The sequence below is a fragment of the Ursus arctos genome, unplaced genomic scaffold, assembly GCF_023065955.2.
Source record: "Ursus arctos isolate Adak ecotype North America unplaced genomic scaffold, UrsArc2.0 scaffold_23, whole genome shotgun sequence".
Taxonomy (NCBI): domain Eukaryota; kingdom Metazoa; phylum Chordata; class Mammalia; order Carnivora; family Ursidae; genus Ursus; species Ursus arctos.
In genome coordinates, this window is record NW_026622908.1 from 29,885,934 (window position 1) to 29,905,942 (window position 20,009).

Genomic DNA, 20,009 nt, shown 5'->3' on the forward strand with positions numbered 1-20,009 from the left:
GAACAAGGCAGGGCCCCTGTCTTTGAGAAGTTCCCAGTCTCAGCAGCCCTGAATTTATAAAGGTTAGGAGCAAGAGGTCATCTCTTCTAGTGACTTCGAATTCTTTGTAAGTGAAGGACACTTTCTCATGTAAGACACCTTTGTACAAAACAGATGAAAAGGGAACCGCTTCCGGTGAAAGCTGGAAAGGAGCCTCCCCTTCTCTCCCACAGTCCTTAGGCACCTAGGGAGGGGACTGGTGGCCCAACTCGAGACCCACTGATAACATCCAAATCTGTCATTTACAGATGGGAACAATGAGGCCTAGGAAGGGAAGGGAATTGTCAAGACGGCAAAGGACTGGACCCTGAGCCTGTGGACTCCTGGCTTGGGGCTATTTGCTCTCCATTAGGGTCCCCAGGATGCCAGCGTGTGGATACTCACTTCCGGTGTCCTTTGTCCAGTGACACGGGCTGCCCAACACGGGCCACACTTGGATGAGTTTGGGGCTTTCAGGCCATTTTATCGTTTTTTCCAGCTTTCAGAGGAAAAGGAAGTCTAAGAGCCCCTTGGAGGAGAGGTGAATATTTTAAAAGGAACCATTTCTACTAGAACCCCAAACATGGGGAGTTGAAAGGGCCTCAGTTCAACGCCGAGCTCTCTAACCAAGACTAGGATCTAGTCCGTGTTTCTCCCTCAGTGTCCCCATCTGGAAAAGGAAGTGGTTGGATTATAATGGATTCTCTACAAGGCTCCTTCCAGAAGGCGTAAATGGGGAATCTGGAACCTTCTGGGCTGGGCCACTTCTGGATTTGGGACGACCTAGACTCCAGTCAGTCAGCAGTGGCCCTAACACCCCGTTCACTCCCTCCTAAGGAGTGCTGACCCTCGTCCATACCCCTGGCCACGTTCTCTCCCTTTCCAAGCCTCTCCCTCCCCTCCCCTCCCCTCCCCTCTCCAGGGTGAAACCCTCTCCTTCTCAAGTTGCTGATAAGCCACAACCTGGTGCCTTTCTTGCTTTTATCGAAGAAGAGCAAACGGGATTCCAGAGACCATTTGTCCAAGCCTCCTGCTGTACGGAGACACTGAGGCCAGAGAAGGGAAGGACTACCCCAGGGTCACCCTGCCCTCTGCCACCAGGATCACCTCCTCCTATCCAGGACTAAGCTCTTGGGTTCTTAACTTGTGTCAACAAATACTTTTTAGGGGCTCCTGGGTGGCTCAGTGGGTTAAGCAACTGCCTTCAGCTCAGGTCATGATCTCAGGGTCCTGGGATCAAGCCCCGCATTGGGCTCCCTGCTCAGTGGGGAGTCAGCTTCTTCCTCTCCCTCTCCTCTGCCTGTGCTCATTCTCTGTCAAATAAATAAATAAAATCTTTTAAAAAATCTATAATAATAATAATAATAAAGTACTTTTTGCCTCTCCACTTAGAATTGAGTTTCCTGGGGCATCAGAAATCTTCAAGGAGATTTAAGGAGCTCATCCATGGGCCTTCAGTCTCCCTGCTGGCCTGTGAGGAGCTGGAGGTGGGGGGCGTCCCTTTCTGTTCTCTTTCGACCCTTTTGATCACAACTGGAGTCTCAGTTTGTTGCTAACGTGTCTTTAACACCTTTCAAGCCCTTGTTAATCTCCCTTTACAAGAGAGTGGGGCCTTGGGCTCAGCACCCTCCTTAGGCAGCCGTATTTTGCTGGAAATTTTTTTTATTGTGGTTAAATACACATTGTTAGAATTTAATAACACTGTTTTATTTTCATTGTATTTATTTTTATGGGACCTTCTATTTATAGTAATGCGATGCTGGTTTTCCATTTATGGGAATGATATAACATTTCTTTGTAAAAACAAGCACATTTAAGTAAAAAAAAAAATAACAAAACAAGAGTTGATTTAAAGAAAGCTATTAAGCAAACAGCCTTATCTGGTCCCCAGGTTCTCGATGGAAGCAGGGGAATGGCCGAGGTCTGGGAAACTCTGACTTGGAGCCGGATCTATCCTCCCAGCTGGGCCACTGAGTCGTCCAACTGGCCTGCTCTGCCTTCCCCCACGCCCCCCTGCCGGCTTCTGCCAATCCCGCAGACCCTCAGAAACTCCATCCCTTGCTCCCGCTGTCTCTGGCCTCCACCTCCCAGGCCCCAGCACCCTTACTAGAGGCTGAGCCTTTTCCCTCGTCAAATTTATGTGGCGCCTCGCGTCCAAGGAGGCCCACACAGACAGCCTCTTCCAACAGCATTCCATAAACGCAGGGCCTGTGGGGTTTCTCAGCGCAGAGGGTCAGCCTCCCCCAGCCCTGTTTTGGCAGAAGAAGCGTGAACGTGGAGGCTGAATCCGTTTAGCATTTTCCTGGTCCTTGTTTTACACAAATTGCGCTCTCCGTGATTTTCTTCCCTTGGGTTAAGCAGTACTCCCTTGCGGTTATTTGAAAAGGCAGACCAGGTTGATTTCCCCCAGTCACACCTCTACTCTATCAGCCCCTCGGCGATTTACTCCTGGGACTCAGTGAACCGGTAGAAAGGACCAGACATCCTCGGAAATCCTTAGAGGGATGTATCCTTTTCCTGGAATGTGGGTAAGAAAAGGCAGCGATTTCCTGCCCCTGGAAACTCTGCTCTGGGGCCCGACATTCCCAACCCTCATACCCAAGACTGGAATAGGTTCAAAGCCTATCAGTCACTCACTCTTTAGTGGGAATCAGTTGACCAAGGGGCACCCTGCAGAGCTCCTGTGTGTGTGAAAGTCCAGGGCCATCAGGCACTGCCTGCAGGGAGTAGGAGAGGGGGGAGAAGCTTCAGAGCGGGAGGAAAGAAAGCTCCCCAGGGAAGAGGAGTGGACATCCAGAGCCCCTCTCATCTGGGGGGTTACCAAGACTTTCACTTGGGCTGTCGCCTTCGATCTCCTTGCTTGGTCATTTTGTCTGCCGCAGGAGGGGTAGGGAGCTATTTCGCCGAGGAGGTTCAGAGGTTAAGTGTCTCAGTGAAGTCATGTGTCAGGGGCTAGGCAGGGGGTGTGAGGCTGTGGCAGCCGAACAAAGATGAAAAGATAAGTCCTGAGCTTGGGGACCTAGCGCTGGCCTCTTGCAATCAAGTAATTTGCATCTGGTCTGGGGTCAGCCCCGCCCCCTCCTCCACCCACGCCCCCCGCCTGCGGCCTCTATTATCAGCAGCCGGCCAAAGCAGCCCTGGGCGGGGTGAATCCCTCCGGCTTTCAACAGGTACTCCCAGGGCAGCAGGAAGCCCAGGAGAAGCAGTGAGGTCCGGATGGACGGTCATCCCCCTTGAACCCTGCACTCGGTTATGGGGGCCAGCGTGAAAGTTTCCCCGGAATAAATATTCCGGGGGTGGCATGCCACTCTCCCCACTTCCCCAACGGATCTCCCGAATTCAGACGAAGCGAGGGAGCAGAGCGGGAAGGCGGGCAGGGCGTGAAGGACCGGAGCGGGGCAGAGGGTGGCCCCAGGGCCCCGGAGCTAGGCCCGGATGCCGCACCGCAGGCGGGGACCGAGGCAGGGAGGCGGCGAGGGGCAGCCCGCCGGAGGAGACGTGCCTTCTCGGCGGCCGCCACGGCAGCGGCAGCGGTGGCGGCGGCGACTGGAGACTGGCGGGGAGGAGGTTTGGGAAGGGGAGGGAGCGCGGGGGAGAGGGAGGGACGGAGCGGTGGCTGGGAGGTGGGGCCGGCGGGCGGGCGGGCGGCTGCAGCTGCCGCCGGCGTCTCGGGGGCTCCAGGCTGCGGGGCGGACGCAGCGCCGAGCGATCCACAGAGGAGCCGCGCGAGGCTGCCCGAGCCCCGGCCCCCGCCCCGAGCCCTGAGCCCCGAGCCAGCGCCGCCGCCCCCTCGCTCCAGCCGGTCCCCGGACACGCTGCCGCCGCCGCCACCGCCAGGAAGGCAGCCGGCGCCGAGCAAGTTGCGAGCGCGCCTCTCTGCCCGGGGAAAGTTTCCCCCGCGGCCGCCGGCGGGAGTTGGCGCAGGGTCCGGCTGCTGCTGCTGGAAGGTAGGGGGCTCCGCACCTCCGCGCCCTCCGTGCGTCCCGCTGCTGCGCCCCCGGGGACTTGGAGACCCCAGGCGCCCTCCCCCCGGTGACTGTTGGGCACGGTTGGGGGTGGGGAAGGAATGGGGGAGGGATCCCAGAACGGTCCGGGGGAAGCCCAGAAACCAAGTTCTACTTAAACTCGTCTGGGGAGGGGACAGGGGAGACGTGTTCGCCCCGATCCCCTCCCGGGATCCCTGCCCCGAATCCGCGGGCTAGAGGCTTCCCCCCGGACAGGTGCAGTCCCAGTCGGCGCTGGGCGCTCTGGGTGGGTGAGTGGGGGGCGTCGGGAGGATGGCGGGGGTTAGCAGGTGTGGTGAACAAGGTTGGGGTCTCATTGGGGGCTGCACCCCGAGGGCGGGGGTGCGCGCCACGCCACTCTGTAGGAGGTCAGGTACAGACTAGGGATTAGGAGCGAGGATCCAGGCCCGGAGGATTGTTGGGCCCAGCCAGGGCACCGAGGGCGAACCGCCTTTGGGGTCCCAGCAGCCGGGCGGGGCGGGCGGGGCAGGGGCGCCACGCTTTCCTCCCGGGTCCCCCTGATCCCGGACGTGGTGTGCGCGGTTTGGGGAAGCGAAGCGGAGACTCGGTGGGTGCTCGGTGGGTCCGAGCCTCTCTGACACGTCCAGATTTAGGGGGTATGATAGGAGTCCTCTGGGAGGGTTGTTTGGCTCGGGTGGGCTCGCGCCAGCTTTGGATCCCGGCTAGATTGAGGTGTGTTGGCCCCCGCCAGGGGGAGCCCTTCCCTGGCCCTTTCACCCGCAGGAAGGCGAGTCCTGATTCCTGTGAGACAAATGCTCCGAAATCCAGGACCTACAACCACAGACCCTCCAACACGCGCGGGGGTCCGCGCGGAGGAGCACCCCCAGCCCCCGTCCGACGGCGGGGGAGAGGTCCGAGTGTGATGCTGGGTGGCACCGTGTGCTGGAAAGCTTGGTGGTTTTTCTTGGGGAGCAGGCAAGGTGTATGGGGGAATAAAAAAAATTCAGCCCCAGGAAAACAAGAGAAACTTTACACTAACAGCGAATTGGTGTAGAGATAGGGGATGCGAGGCTCGACTTGCCGACGTTTCTTTGGGTTCTGCAGCCCAAATTGCTGAATGCATCCTTCTTGTAAAAGTTGTACCTTTGTTTTCTGGATGTGGCCACATGCCTACCTGGTGTGGGCTGGATGACGGCCTTGGGGTACCCCTCTTCTCCATCCTCTCTCTGGGCACAAGTAAGCTGGCAGGCACAGGACCCGGGTCATGAGGGCCCCTTAAGGATTTCAGCAGTCCAGGCTGAAGTGGTGGACTTCTCAGACGGGGACAAGAGTCCCTCTGCTCCTGGGTCTGGGTCTACAGGCCACTTTATCTGGTCATTTCACGGCTGTTGGTGGACACCTGCAATGTGTCCCATTTTCTGACCTTAGGGCCTGCGTGCGTGGAGTCTGTGTGTCTATGCGGAGGCCTTGGGAAGCAGGACTGCTGCTGGCGTCTCTGAAAGCACCAGCTTTGTCCTGTACGGGACGTTCGATGTTGAACGCAGACTAAAGGGACTGGTGCCTTGTCTTTCTCTTTAATTCCCTCCCTCCTCCCTGCACCCCAAGAGAGGCCACATGAGCAAATCAAAGACTGGGCGGTGGCCTCATAGTGGCCGTGGGAAGTTTTCATGTGTGTCTTGGCTAGCAATGTGTGCTCACTGGACAGCCCCTCCCCCTTGGGTGTCCCCAGGGTCCCCTGCAAAGGTAGTGGAAATGGGAGCAGTCCCTGAAAGAGGGTTAGTGGAGATTCTATACAGCCCCCCGCGTGTTTGCTGGATGTTACCGAGATGCTGTAGGACAGAGGTGTCGCAAAGAAAGAGCGGCATGATTTTTATTTTGAACAGAAGCGGTGGGGGGAGGAGACAGAGGAAAGGGTGGAGAGGCCCGATGGATGTCTCTGGATATGTCTTCAAGACATTCCACGGGACCCGAAAACAAAAGGAATTTTGGGTTGTGTTTTGTTTTTAGTGGCTCTTGTTTTTCTGCGGAAGCAAGCCTGCCCGGCACAGCCCTGCCCTGGAACCTGGGTGTGAGCACGGGGCCCCTGAGGGCCGGCAGCTCCTGTGTTGTACCCCTCTTCTTTCTGTACTCCCACCCACGACCCACCCCACCTGCCCTAAGGAGAAGAGGGAACTGAGACCCCCAGGGCTGCTGGGGTTTGCATTGGGGCAGCATATCACATGTGAACCTGGTGTAAACTCCAAGATCTCTGATTCAGCAAAATTTCAAGTCTTGGAAATTCAGTCTCCTTATCTCTCGGTCCCTAAATCCGTCCCAGTGCTGGCCCTCGGGACATCTTTACCCAAACCTAGGCTGAAATGGCAGTCCCTGGGGCATTTTCTAGAAGCAGAAGTTCGTCTGGAGTTGGAGTTGGGATACTTCGGGTCATCTAGGAAGTATTCCCTCCTCCTTGAAAACATTCCACGGCAGCCTGGAAAGAGCTGCTGAGTTGCTGGATGAGGTCTCAGCGGCGTGGGGGTGGGCTGGAACACAGGGTGCTGGGCGGGACGGGGGGGAAGGGGTGTCTAGGCAAGGAATTCAGGCAGGGATTTGTGGGAGGGGATAGGAGGGGAGGAAACAGAAAGGTTTGGGGGCTCGGTGGGGGCTGCGTTGAAATCTTCCTTTCCTGGATCATCAGTGCCGCTTTGGGTGAGTCACTTTCGGTCTTGAACCTGCTTCCCCAGTCTGTAAACTGGACGTTGGCCCAGGAGATCCGGGTGGGCTTGCAGCTTCAAGGCAGGACCGTATAGCCTCTCAGGGCAGTAGGCTGCTCTTGCTCTGCCTCGAGTCCAGTGGAGGGCACCTCTTCTACTGTCTTGCCCCATCCCGCCCCACCCCTGCGCAACAAAATGAGCCAGGTTTCCATCCCCCATCCGACTGCTGTTTCGGACGGAGAAGGTAACGTCGGTGACCAGTGCCTGCCGGGAGCCCCAAGTCTGTCTGCAAGCTCACCCGGGGCCTTTCTCCAGATGCTTGTCTAGCCCTCACTCCCCTTCCCTGAGGAGAGCACATGTTGGTGGCCGGGCCGCCCCTTTTAGGGACCCCTCTTTCCAGAGGGCTGCTCTTCTGGCCTATTTCATCAGTCGAGAGAAGGAAAATCAGGAACATTTGTTCGTGCTTAGCTGGTACACGGCAAAGGGAGGGGGCCTTGGAAACCAGCACTTCGGTCCCCCGGAGCAGATGATCAGTCGATCGGTAGTTCTGCAACCTGATGCCATGGAGGAAACCTGCCAGCCTGGGCTCCTGCTGCGCGGGCTGCCACCTTGGACCCGAATCAACACTTCGATCCTGCGGCGGGGGTGGGGGCGGGGGATGGGGTGTGCGCAGAGAATGAAACTCTTTTTAAAAAGAGAGGGTGAGATGATGAGCCCCAGTGTTTGCAGATGGCAAAGTAGGTCTTTCATGTTAGCCCTGATTATCTTAAGGTCCAACCTTTGTCCGTTGTCTTCACCCAAGACTGCTGCTTTAATGAATGAATCGAACACCTCGGAGATGAGCAAAAGCACGTTCCCTGGTCCTGTGCGTGTGTGTATGGACTGAGAGGCAACAGGGTGGTGTGGGAAGGTCCCCAAACCCTGAGTAAGGAGACTTGTGTTTAAGCCCAGATTCTCTTGCAGAGGGAGCTGTGTGACCTCAGTGAGTCACTGCCCCTCTCTGAGCCTGTTTTGCTCTTTCTTTAGCAGCAACGTGGTGTGGTGGTGAGGCTGCCCGGGTTTGAATGTTGGCTTTCTCCTACTGATGAGCTGTGTGATGTTCGGCCAGCCAACCTCTGGTGTCTCGGTTTCCTGATTTGCAAAATTGGACTCATCACACCTCATCAGATGATTGCGGATAGTCAATGAGTTAGAACATGTGGAACACTTTGGACCGTGCCCTGCATGTGCAGATACTCCGCGAATGTTCGCTATCATCGCCGTCATTCTGTGAAATGGGAGGGGTCAATTTTGCTGCTTTCCAGCTCTGATATACTGGGGCTTGGCGTGCGTGTGTGCGTGTGTGTGTGCGCGCGCACGTGCAGGGAAGAGTCTGCTTTGAGAATGGAAGACATAAGTGAATAAAATAAATTACTTTTTTCTTTTTCTTCCTTTCCCTCCCTCACTGAGGGACGCCCGAGTTCAAACCTTGTGTGTATTCTCATGATAGCCCCATCCCCATGGCAGGAAGCCCAGTGTGACGTCACTGAAAAGATCCCAGTTTCTGGCACTTGAGGGATGATATTTCCTCCGCTGTGTTTGCCCATCCTCTCCCTTCCATCCTTTGTTTCCCGCCCTGAACCATAGTATGAAGACCATATGTGCAGATAATGAGTTTAAGCTGATAAACAACTCCCAGATTCACCCAAATAAAAGGCCATCTTGCTAGAAGATACTTGCGACTTTAAAACAAATAATCTGGCTTCTCTGCTCTGTTGCATTATGTCTGGCCGGCCCCGCTTCCCTCTTGGTCTTCTGCCCCTTGGCGTGCTGTGGACACACAGGCCGGGCCACGGGTACGCTCTGGGCTTTATCGGCCACCCTGGTGGGGCAGCCTCCTCCCGCTGCCCCTGGGCCTCACCCCCTCTGGCAAGGCTGGTGCTCTGAGCCACCCCAGGGACGATCTTCGCGGTGGCTCACGTGTGGGTGTGCTTGCCGTCGGGGCAGGAGCTAGACAACACTTCATCCCATCTGCACCCGTGAGGCTGGTGCAGATCTCGGCCCCATTTTACAGATGTTAAAGTTAGGGCTCCGAAAAAATCAAGTGAGAAAGCGGTGGTGCTGGGCTTGGAACCTAGGTCGATCTGTTTGCGCATCCAGGGCCCTAAACCACCGTGGGATACTTCCTCCTCGTGTATCGTATCCGTCAGACCCTCCCGTGAGCCCCCAAGCCCCACAAACGATGGCTTTGAGATTCCGTCAGGACCTCTCCTGCCTGTTTTTGCTCGGCTCCCGGGCTCTGTGCCTTATGAGAGTCCCTCTTTTCTCCTGCCTCGATTTCTCAGCCATCCTGCGGTCCCTGAGGGGGAGGAGCTTTGGGGGCCCAAGCTGCTTCCTGGAGGGCAACGAGCTTACGGGGCAACAGCAGGTTGTTGCTGGACGAGGAGCGTGTTGGAGTCACAGATGTGCCTTTGAATCCTGTTTCTGCCACTGACTGGCCTTATGGCCTTGGTTTGCTCACCTGTGCAAAGCAGGAGAAGAGCCCCGGTGCAGCAGTGACACCATTCAGCTTAGTATCGGCTGCCACTGCCAAGGACTCCGGACTCTCGGACTCCAGACTCTCGGTGGCTTAACCCCGCGGGTGTAATTCCCGCTCCCATGACTTGTCTAGTGTGGGTGTCTGCTCCACATGGATACTCAGGGACCCAGGCAGATGGTGACCCCGCCGTCATGGTAGCGGCACCTTCTGGAACATGTGGCATCCCTGGTTACTGCCGAGGGGCAGAGAGAGGTGGGAAAGGCACTCTGACAGAGCCGGAAGGTGACCCACATCACTCCAGCTCCAGTGCATTGGTCAGAACTGTCACGTGGCCCCCAGCCAGCTGCAAGGGAGGCTGGGACTGCCAGGAAGGGCAGGAATATTTGCTGAGCACTAACTGCATTTACATTTCCCAAGGGGAGTACTTTGAGGATTAATTGAGACGATGCATTTAAAGCTTCTAGCATAGACCTCGTATGTAGTCAGTCCTTCAAACATGGATGCTTCCATTCGCTAAGGATCCCCGGTATGCGTTGCTCTTTATAGAGCTCGGACTGCGTACATGGTCGTGATCACAGGGCAGATCGTCTAGTGCCCATAATACCCTGGAGGGAGGTAGCATGCAGAGGGGCCAAGGGGCTTGCATGCGAGTACACGGCAAGGACCCTAAGCCTGGGCCCTCGACCTGCATTCGGTCCGGCGCTCCCATGGCCTCCTTTGGCTTACTGAAATTTACTGCCTTGCAAACTTCTTCCAGAAGGAAGGATCTTCCAGAACCTACCTGTGATATCCCCTCCTCCCATATGCTAACGGCGTGGAGGGGAGACTGCAGGAACTATCTGGATGCTGAGGGAGAGGGTAGGGGCATGAGGTGAGAAAAAACCATAGTTGTAGGTATTCGTAATCAAAGCTGTAGGCACTTGGTCCCCCCCCACACCCTGCTTTGGGAGTCGCTTGGAAGCTCTTAAGCATTGGAGCGCCCCCCTCCCTCAGCCCATGACATACAGGGTTACCTGTGGTTCCTGTCCCACCTGTGCGGCTCTGTGCTGGCCCTTTTGCTCCTGTGGGATTGGGCAGGGAGCGAGAGAGGGCCTCCAGGCCTGATTTTCTGCCGGCAGGAAGATGGTCAGGCCCAAGTTTGAATCCTGACCCTTCCACTTAGTGCTCATTCATTTTTCTGAGCCTCAGTTTTCTTGTCTACAAAATGGCGAGTATGTGGGAAGCCATAAGGCTAATCAGGCCCTGGCTCGTAGTAGGGGTCAGCACGTTTGCGTATCTCTCGTCTGCCATTCGAGTCAGAAGGACGAGATGTCTTTGCAAAGGATGAGACCCTGAGGAGAGGCTAGGAGCCGGCCCAGCACAGGGGCCTGGAACTCCCGCCTCTGGGATGTGGAGGTGCTGGGCTCCCCCACTCCCACCCTCCTGTGGCCTCCCCTCTGCTCTCCCGTGGAACTAACACGACTTCCATGGGAAGTGGGAGAAGAATCTGAAGCTCTGGCCCTGGGATTTGGGCCTGTCTTTTGGAGTCTAATTACCACGTGGCTGCGGGGCCCAGGGCGTGGCTGAGCACCCCCTCCCGTGTTGCTGCCTTTCCTGCTGGGCCCGATGGCAGTGCTCTCCCTGGCAGGACTGCTCCCTCTGGCAGTGTGCCTCAGCCTCCTGGGGGAGCGGCGCCCCCCTCCCCCGCTGCTGCCACCTGGTGCCTGACATTTCAGGCCCCCTCCAGCAAAGCAGGCCCGGGAGCCCCTCTGCTGTGGGTTTTAGCCCGGAGGGGAATGAAGCGCTTCTCCAGCCAAAACATAAACACCTGCAGAATAATGGGGATTAACTGTCCCCCTAAAGGAATAGCTGGTGGGCTGGACACCAGAATGGAAGGGTCTTTGGTTAGGAAAAGAGTGGTTCCTCAAGACAGGATTTTGAGGGGGGGCTTCCCAGGTATAGTGGACACTTGCACCTGGGGCTGAGGACAGTGGCCTTCGGCCAAAGCTGCCACCAAGATGCTCGGGAGGCAAGCTGACTCCTGCTTCTCTGCGAGGCCCTGGCGGGCACGCAGGCCACTGAGGCCCGGGACTTGGGCATCGCGGGGTCCGTCAAACACATCTCATTCACTCCTGCCCCCAGACCTCGCTTCGGCAGCCTCTGCCACCTGGAACACTTGGAGTAGGGCTCTGGAGCAGCTCGAGAGCCCTAAGAGGTGGCTGGTTTCCTAGGGCTGCCGTGACAAGGGACCACAGATGGGAGCTGGAAGCAACAGACATTTCTTCTCTTCCCGTTCTGCAGGCTAAAACCCCCCAATTAAGGTATTGGCAGGGCTCAAGGAGGGGGTCCTTTCTTGTTCCCCCTTAGCTTCTAGCGACTGTCGGCCATCCTTGGTGTCCCTTGGCTCATGGACAGGACCCAGTGTCTCCTCCTGTCATCACATGGTGTTCCCCTGCATCGTCTTTGCTCTCCTTATGAGGACACTGGTGTCCTACTGGATTAGGGCCTAAGGACCTCATCCTAACTTGATTACATCTGGACCCTATTTCCAAATAGGGACACATTTACAGGTACCAGGAGTTAGGACTTCCTGGTATCTTTTTTGGGGTACACCATCCAGCCCATAATAAGTGGGTACTAGGATTGCCCCACTTTACACCCAAGACGTCAAAGAATTGGCCCAGGTTCCTACAACTATACCACTGGCAAGTAATTGGGAAATCGTTCTTGGTATATTTCAATTTTCTGAACAATAAGGTGGGGATTTATAGCCACTTCCTAGCCCAGCGAGGAGCAGAGAGGAGGTAAATGTTTGCATTAAAGCACATTTGGTCCACAACTAAGCACCTGCCGGATGCTGCTGTCCGGACAGGCAGGGTGTCCGGTCTGGATTCAAGGAACAAGGACGTATGTGAATTGTAACCAGTTTCAATAACGATTTGAAATGACTGAATGAATGGCGCCAGCTATGTTCTTCCAGCCCACCTTTCTGGAGTCGTCTGTCTTTTCTGCGTTCTCCTGTGTTAGGAACAGCCAGTTGAGATGAATTGTCCCTGCTTGCCATCTTGCCTGGGCTCTGTTTCGCGCCAGAAGTCACTGTAACTTTTGCAAGTTGGGCTCTTCTCCCCAGGGGCCATGTCCGAGCCCCTCTGCTTGAGGAGGGGTCCTAGGGTGCATGAGCAGATAGCTCTCGGCTCCATAGCCCATCCCATAGGAGCACCAGAGGGTTTGGGGGTTCAGCTGATGCGGTTGAGGGTTCACATGCACAGCCTGGTCTGCCCTCCTCCAGGATTTTTACCTAACAGGTGCACCTCACTCAAGGCAGCCTGGATCTATGAAAATGCCAGCTGGATCGGGGGCCCTCATTCAATTTCCAGACAAATCAGCTCTCGGATTCCCATTGCTCCCAACTGCCTTAAAAATAAAACTCAATTTACGGAAGCTCGACTTCCACACTTTGTTAGGAAAAACATCTGTTGTCCGATGTGATCGTGTTAGCCACCTTGCTTGTGACCCTTCAGTGGATTCTCAATTGTGTTCAAAGGCTTTCCCACAGCCCCTGCCCCCTTCCATCCCAAGCCTGCCTCTCTGCTCCAGCCCACCTGCCACCTTGCTTCCTTCTGTGGCCCCCACTTGCAACAGGGCCCCTCTGCATGCACTACCCCCTCCCTGCAATGCCTTTTCCTCCCTTCTTAGCTACCAGACTCCTCCTCATCCTTTGGAACCCAGCCCCTGCATCACCTCCTCCAGAAAGCCCTCCTTGACTCCTGCATGGGCCAACTTCTCTTCCTGTTGGCTCGGATTGGGCCATTGTTGACTTGCCTGCGTGATTCTTTAATATCTGCCCCCCCATATCCAAGCCCAGAGGGCAGGGACGACCCCCCCCCCCCGCCATTGCTCAATGCTGCATCCCAGACCGCAGGCACAGGCCTGGGTAGCTGGCAGGTGCTCACGAGGCTCCTGTCTTCATTTTCTCCTCCGCAGGCCGGTCTTTTTCAGGTTGTTGTGGGTGATGAGCACAGCTGACATGTATGGATCGCTTGCAGTGTGCCAGGCGCTCACAGGTCTGATGTCATCGAATAGAATGACGGTTTACGGTCCCGGCTCTACCCCTTCCTGACTCCGCGGTCTGGGGCAAATTCCTCAGCCCCTCTGTGCCTCATCTTCGTACCCATAAAATGGGACTAAAAATAACACCGAATGTATTGAGTTGTTGTGAGGTTTAAATCAATTGATTCATGTCAAATTTATTTTCTGAGTTGGGGAGGCTAGAAGTTCATGACCAAGGTGTCAGCTAGTTTGATGAGTTCTGAGGTCTCTCTCCTTGGCTTGCCTGTGGCTGCCTTCCCGTGTCCTCGCGTGGCCTTTCCTCTGCTCCTGTGCCTCCCCACCGTCTCCCGGGTGTCCAGAGCTCTTCTGGTAAGGGCTCTACTCAGATTGGATTAGGACCCACCCCAACAGTCTCCTGGTAACTGCATTACCATTTTAAAGACCCTGTCTTCAAATACAATCACATTTTGAGGTACCGGGGGTTAGGGCTTCAACCCATGAATTTGGGGGGAACAGAGTTTAGCCCATAACACCTTCTAATTCTGTATTAGGATTGTCCCCATTTTATGGCCAAGGAAACTGGGGCACAGAGAGGTTTAGTCTCTGGCCTTAGGCCACACAGCTGGGAAGCAGAGGTGTTGAAATGCAAAGCCAGGTGGTCTGAGCCGCCAGCCCACTCTCAAGCATTAGAAGGTCTGTTTCCTGGCTGCGCTCCTCTGCGCAACACCTGGGTCTTGGCTACTGGAGCCAGCCTGTGTCTCAACAGCCAGAGCGGGGAGGAAATCAGGATCCAGGGGTCTCAGTGCTCTCACTTGGCCCTTTGTGTCCTTCCGGCCCTTGAATCCCTTGTTCTGCGACTGCTGCCGAGCCTGTGCTGGACGGGGACCTGTCCTCCTGCTCCCAGGCTAAGAGAGAGGTCAAGGCCACCATGGAGTGGGAAGGAAGTGAGAGGGTCTCAGGAAGGGAGGGGGGGATTCTCAATCCCAGGGTTTTCTCCCTCTCCAGAGTTCATTGCTCTGATTTTCCAGGAGCTCTCAGAAGCTCTTTGAAGATAGTCATGTTTTACCGAACATAATAAGAGAATAACAACTGGAACAAAGATATATTCCGTGGAAACTAACTCTCAGTCTTCACCCAGGCTACCAGACCGGAGACCACCCGGTCACTAGCTTCCTGCCTCTCTTGAACTGTTCGCTAGCTAAACGGGCATATGTGTGTACCCAGCACCCTTTGTCGCATGTCCCGGGGCGCTCCGTCCCTGCTGCCCTGCAGCCAGCCCTGGTTCGGTCCTCGCGCTTACGCTTCTGCCTTGTCCTGGCTGGGTGACTCTCAAAGCAGACCCTGAGCAAAGACTTGTGTGCAAATCGTTTATATACGAGGTTGGCCCCGGAAAGGTGAGTGGGCAGGGAGGGGAGGAGAGTCACTAAAAGATGTGCTGGGTAGCCCACTGCTGGGGGCAACCGGGGACTTTCCCAGTGACTGCGGGAGCACACTCGGAGTCATCCCAGCGAGTGGTCACCAACTTCTGTCCCTCATTGGTTGAGGGTTTTTCCTAGGACATCAGCTTCTGGATACTTCCAGCCTATCTTCAGGCCAAGAGACAGAAGGGGGTGTTTGGGGGGGGGGCAGAGTGGACAGCACTCTTCCCTGAGCTGTGGAGAGTCTCCAGGCTGGACCATGGGGTATGGGAGGGGCACAGCTCACATGTCTGCTCCTTCCCGCGTCCCTCTGTGATGGATGCCCCCTATTCCGCTGCACGGGTAGCCATGATGCTTTTGCCTGATGCCCCACTGATGAACCGAAATGGTCCTCTCGCTCCCCTACCCCTTTCCCGATGCCCCACCAAGTGGACCATCTGTGGGGACCACCTGTTGTGGCGTGGCCAGCTGGGTCAATGGCCATCTTCTCTCCCGCCATAGTTGCTTGGCTGTCTCTGGCCTCTTCCTGCCCCTGCCCTTCCCCACTTGGTCCCCACAGATGCCATTGTGACCCTTCCGTCTCACGGGGTCCAGGAGCCCAGGCTAGGTGCGGTGTGTGGAAGAGCCCTGGGCCCTTCGGGTAGGGCCTGTGGGAGGGAGGCCAGCAGGTCATGACAAAGGGTGATTTCCACCTTCCCCCAGGGTTGGATGAGGCCATCAGAGGCAGATCAAAGGGCTTTTTGTTGTTGTTTCATTTTCTTTTCCAGCGGCTTCTTGCTGGGGAAGTGGGCTGAGAAGCCAAGGCAAACAGAGGGAACTCTGAAGCCTCTGCCGGCTTGCTCTCCGACAGGCTGGAGGAGCTGGAGGTCCCGCTTCACAGGGGCTAGAACTGGGACCACAAGTGGGAGCTGCCTCGGGCTCCTCCCCCCTCATCTGGTGCAGAGACCAGATGGGGACACCAGGAGTCGAGTTCAGAGCCTGATGCATCCCAGGAGACCTTGGAATGTGGTATTGCCATGAGGTGGGGTGTAGAGTGGGGGCACCAGGAGCACTGGACTGAAGCCCAGCCCCCCCTCCCCGCCCGTGAAATGTCGTCATCCCCTGTCCCCCAACTGAAGAAACAGGGAGAGCACTGGACTGGGAGTCCAGAGTCGGAGCCTGGGGTCTAGTCCTGGCTCAAACCAGCTCTCTGTCCCACTGTGGATTTCTGACATCTCATCCATGTACTGGGGAGTGGGTGCTGCTTTCTTCTGGGTCTTCCTCTGACTCGACAGTCTCCTCTCAGAGTCTCCAGCGGGGAATATGACCAAAAAGCCTCCAATCCCCTGGAGAAAAGCACTCAGGAAGCCAAGGCGTGGTTGTTGATGGAAGTGGGGTGTTGTTTAAATAAATTAAGAGCGCAAGAGGAAAACCCATCAGCATTATTTTCAATAGCTGGGATGATATGCATAACATTTCCTTCCTTTCATTTGATAATTTTTCCTTTGCAAAGTAGTTTGAAGAAAGAAAGTGTCTGATGCTTTGCTACACAATGAGCTCAAATAAAAATATTCTTTTTAAAAAGTGGTTGCTATGTAATTGAATTTGAATAATGGGCAATTTTTGTTTCTAAGTAGCCCAACCGCTCACAAAGGTCTGCTCAAACCTACTGGAGAGGTACATGGGTGTGCAGAGAAAAAGAGCTCGCCGACAGCATCTTTTTGGCAAAACAATAATAATGCTAATAATATATTTAAAGTTGCGTGCATGAGTTCACGCACGTCTGCTGGGTCGAAATGCACGGGCTTAAAATGAACCACTCTTTTGGAAGGAAGAGTTCCAAAGGCAGCCGTGGCCTGTGCGTGGCATTTGAACGGGAGCTGTCTGTGAGTGGGTGGGAATTCTGGCTTCTGGGGCCCATAGATCTGAGTTCAAATCCCGGCTCTCAGCAGCGGCGTGATCATTGGCAAGCTGTTTATCCTAACTGAGCCTCTGTTTTCTCATCTGGAAAAAAGGTCACGGCACAGGCCCGATCAAGGGCCTCACCTGGCGCTGGGTGTGGGGCCACCTGCCCGTGGGCCCTCTTCCCTTCCCTTTTCTCTCCAGGAACACAGCAGAATTTTTCCAGGTACACACCGGACCCATATACGTGATCCCATTTGATGCCCAGCCAATCCCACTGGGGGGTGGGGGAGATTTTTAATCCCCATTTCATGGAAGGGAAGCCCGAGGTGCTGAGATCATGGAATTCCAGAGATGGCCCAGTTGGTGGAGGAGGCTATGAGAAACAGGAGGGTTTGTCTGAACCGTCCTGCAAGGCCTGGCCCTTCCCATCCCAAGGGGAGTGTTGCTGTGAGGTCTGTGGAATGCGGAATGGGGCTCCCAGTGTGGCTTGGTGGAGGCGTGCATTCCTTCCTTCTTTCTTTCCTTGTGTGTGCACTAGACTATTTCTGGAGATTGGCGGCTGAGGGTAGGTAGCCAGCCACCCCGGCAGCACCGCGAAGCTGTGCAACCCCTCTGGGCCTTCAAGCCCTGAGCTGTACCCACCATGAGGAACTCTCTGGCCAGGGCTGGGCCCTCCCAAGCTCCTCCCCAGGCTCAGACGCCCTCTGTCCCTCCTTCCGGGGACACAGGGTTTCGGCTAACTCTCGGTCACACCTGGAGGACTCTCAGCCCCTCGTACGGGTGACTCAGGTGTGGTACCCCTACCATCAGAGAGTGGGGGGAAGAAACAGCCTCTCCCGCGGCCAGCGCACCCCCTCTCCTGACAGCCGTCTCTGAGGCCTTTTCTAGCCGGCGCTGGCCGTCCGGCCCTGACTCTCCTGAGACTGCCCAATTCCCAGGGACTGACCTAGGCCTTGGTCCGCGGACCATCCTTAGAAGACATTGTTCTTAGAGCCCTCCTGTGGGGAGTGGCAGGCCATCTTCTTAGCTTACATCTGTCTTCTTGTCCTTCCTGTCCATTAGCAGGAGGCTGTGAACAGAAGTAGCACTCCTCCCCTCCCCCCACCTGACCCAAAGAATTCAGGAGCCGATGACGTGGGTGTGCAGACGTCACACACAGGTGGACCCATGTATGCGCACACACGTTTCATGCTTATGTGGATTCTGCGCCTTAGGGCATCACCAAGGGCCGAACGACTCTACCTTTGGGATGAGGGGATGAAGGGAACTAGAATTGGGTCAAGGCCTGTCCCCGCCAGTTCAGTGCGTAATGGGAAAAGAGCCGTGTGGAGCTGTGGTCGGAGCTGGGGGCCTGGGATGCAGCCCTCCTGGATGGATTCTGGCCCTGCCACTTTCTGGTTTGTGTGACCTTAGGCTGGTGGAGTCTGATGCTTCCTTTCCCTTCCCGGGAAACTGGCTCCCAGTGGCGAGGGGGGCGGGTGGCTGAAGGAAGGGAGTGGACACGCGGTGCTGAGCAGAGCGCGGGAGAGGCCTCACCCCAGCCGTGTGCCCGCTGCCAGCAGCCAGTCCCCAGGAGTTTGGGGAGCAGTGAACTAGACCTCCAAGAAAGGTGTGAGCTGGAGCTGGGAAGTGCCCCAGCACCGCAGGCCCTTTCTGGAGGCCCGCCTTCACTTCCCAGACATGGACTGGGGGGGCGGGGAGGGGGCCTTCCTCTGCCACCTCCCCCCTCACTGCCCCTCCCCCCCAAGGCCCAAAGCCCCATAGGAGAGAAAGACTAAAGGTCAAGACAAAGCTGTTCCTGAGGGAGGAATTACTGCTGGACCCAGCTTTGGGTACATTTTGCTGAAAATGGCCTCAGAAGGCAGATTTGCAGATGTTAAGGAACTTTGGGCATTTTTGAGCACCCCCCCCCTTTTTTTTGAGTTTTAGCATGAGGGCAGGGGGAGGAACAAGAAGGAGCCATGTGGCCTGGTTGAGGGGAGAAAATGAGATTGCTTGGTTTTCATGTGCAGCAAGAGGCACTGTGAGTTTCTGTGCAAATGTTAATAAAGACGGAAAGCAGCAAGACAGCCGGGGCCTCCTGGGCTTCTGGAAACACGGCCACGTGGATGCCCCTCCCTGGGGTTGTGCGCATTGTCGCTTCGGAAAAGGGCAGCTCTCGGCTGTGTCAGATCACCAATCTCGGCTGCATTGGGGAAAGTCTCTTTCTCAAAGCCCAGGGACCAGCAAGAGGACTCGCCTGGCCTGCTTTTGGCTGCGGCCCTTGTCTGTGTGCTGAGCTCCCAGCCCACAGCCAGCCTGGGCGCTGTCCCCACTGTTCCCCACTTAGCCGGGAAGAAGCGAAACAGATGTGATTGGTTTGAGCTGAAAGAGATTACTGTCATGTGTCTGCCTTTTCTGGTGGTTCCTAATTGGCTGGGAAAGGCCCACTGGAGTAGAGAGAAAGAACCCCCAGTTAGAAATGGGGAGGTGGTTCAAATTCTAGCGTTGGTGCAGCCTCGCTCTGTGACCTTGGGCAAGGCACTAGCCCCTTCTGGGCTTGTTTGCCATCTATAAAACCCAGGGCAAAACCCAAAACCAACCAAGCAAAAACACCCCAGTGCCGAGACAAATAATTTTCACAGCTAGCTTAGCAGCGTGGGTGTGGGGATCAGATTCAAATAAACCAAAGAACGAGGCCAGGCTTGGGTTTGGTCCTTTCTCTTTCTCTATAACCATCCTGAGTGTAAGAAGGCTAAACCACTTAGAGTGGCAAGGGTTTCCTGGGCCAATACATAGCAGGAGTATCGTGACGTGGTCCCTGGGTGGCAAAGAATTTTCTTCCCGAATGCCAGCTCTGGTTGATGCGTGGACCTGCTCGAGTCCAGGAGAGGGCTGGGACAGGATGTCTGTTGTGATGGGTGGAGGGTGGAGAGCCAGCACACAGGGGAGATTTGGGGAACCTTGGGTTGCTGGATAGAGCCTGTAGGAATTGTCGAACCTAGGTGCTCTGCTGTCACTGGCTCGGCTGCTATACGACCTAAGGTGATAGTTCTCAATCGAGTTGGATTTCAAACTAATTATTCCTGGGTGTGCCCATCCTCAGAAAGTCAGGTTGGTGCAGAGCGGTTGGACTCGTGCAGCGCTGGGCGTGTGTATTTTAAAGAGCCTGCTCAAGTGACTTCAATGTAATTTCATCCTGATACAGGAGCACTCACTAAAGGACAGCCACATTTCGCTCATCAGTATGGGGGGGTATTAGAATTTCCCCCCACTATTACATTAATTTGTGAGGTGCCAGTATGCTCTCAAGGAAGATGGTCTGGCCAGGGGCTAAGAGGGACAAAGCACATCGACCAAAGGTGCAAAACGATGACCTATACATCCAAGCTGCGTGAAATTCACCCAACATTGACACACTGGGAAATGTAGCCAAAGGTGAGTATACACTGACCTTATGACCCGACAATTCCACCCTTATCCAACAGAAATGCATATGTATGCA

At 55.7% G+C, this 20,009-nt stretch overlaps 1 protein-coding gene across 2 annotated transcripts in view; it reads left to right on the top strand.

Moving 5' to 3' along the window:
- Positions 1–3,689: 3,689 nt before the first annotated feature.
- The window catches only part of TSPAN18 (tetraspanin 18), a 180,301-nt gene continuing 163,981 nt past the window's right edge, over positions 3,690–20,009 (top strand). For both annotated transcript variants that reach the window (XM_026512061.4, XM_057317299.1), the window contains exon 1: positions 3,690–3,965. The gene's annotated coding sequence lies outside the window, so the exon portion shown is untranslated. The remainder of the gene's footprint in view (positions 3,966–20,009) is intronic.